This window comes from Macrotis lagotis, chromosome 6 (assembly GCF_037893015.1).
Source record: "Macrotis lagotis isolate mMagLag1 chromosome 6, bilby.v1.9.chrom.fasta, whole genome shotgun sequence".
NCBI classification, from domain to species: Eukaryota; Metazoa; Chordata; class Mammalia; order Peramelemorphia; family Peramelidae; genus Macrotis; species Macrotis lagotis.
Genome location: NC_133663.1, coordinates 144,309,516 through 144,310,812, shown reverse-complemented (window position 1 = coordinate 144,310,812; position 1,297 = coordinate 144,309,516).

Below are 1,297 nucleotides of genomic sequence, written 5' to 3'. Positions count from 1 at the left end.
ATATTCTATTTATTATAACTCTTGATCCCAAACTAATTAGGCTACAATTTTATGAAAAGGAATAGGTGGTTGAGCAATGGTAGGAGTTGAGGTGAAATAAAATGGGGAGTGAAGTCCAAAATTAGAAGTAATCTTATCTATAATATATTCACAAGACTGAAGGAAAATATGATAAAAGCAATGGAAGAAAGAAGAAAAATATGAGACAAAATTCAATGTATTTTAGAGAAAAGAAAATCATCATGTAGTTAGTCTAGATTCCAAAATTTAAATCCCAACTACATTATTAGCTATTGAATTTGGAACAATTCACTGAAACTCTATTAGCCTTAATTTCCTTATAAGTATAAAAGAACTGCATTCTTCCTTAGAAATCAAATGAGTTAATTCATATTAAGTTGGTTTATGAAATTCCAACAATGTCAAAAAGGAAAACATTAATCTCTTCATAACAAAGTAGTCTTATAAAATAGAAATATTTGTTTCCTTAAAAGTTTTTAAAAGATAAAAGATTTGAGAGAATTCACTACCTTGAGATATATTTCATAATTTTCAGCAAGTATATTGTTGTCACTTCAGAGAAACTGATTGAATGAAAAATGAAGGAGAGTGTCCTAAAAGTCTTAGAGCAGTTTTATGGTACTGCCCTAAGACAATGAAACTCCCTACAAACACATGTATGTATAAGCATTTTTCTCTTTATGTATATGTGTGTGTGCACTTGTGTGTAAATGTATATATATATATATATATATATGTACATATATATATTTGAAAAGGATGATAAATGATATCATTCTTGTGAAACATATTGTTTGACTGAAGATAAAAGATTGTTAACATTTTACTGATGAATAATGTATAATGGTCTGCCAGAAATTAAACTAGTGAATTCATTTTATAGAACATAAAATATCAACCATACACTTAAACTCCTTTTGTAAAAATACATTTTACATGTGATATATTCATAGTTTCTTATAAACTCTATCTTCTCAAGGGAAAATGGAAGTTATAAACCTTCAGAGAAAAAAAATTTCCAAGTGCTTTTTAAGGAATAGAAATTCTACAACGCATGCTCACATTTCTCATGCTTCCATTTGGATTTGGTGTGTCTGATCTGGATTAGGAAAGAGATAAAAAACTCATTGTGATATTTTGACAAGACCAATGATTTTAGTTCTATATATTTCTGATTTTGTCACTTATTAGATGTACTCTTAGGAATCTACTCAGTTGTTTTGTGCCTCAGTTAATTCACTATCTCGTTTAAAAGATTATCATGATTATTAAATCA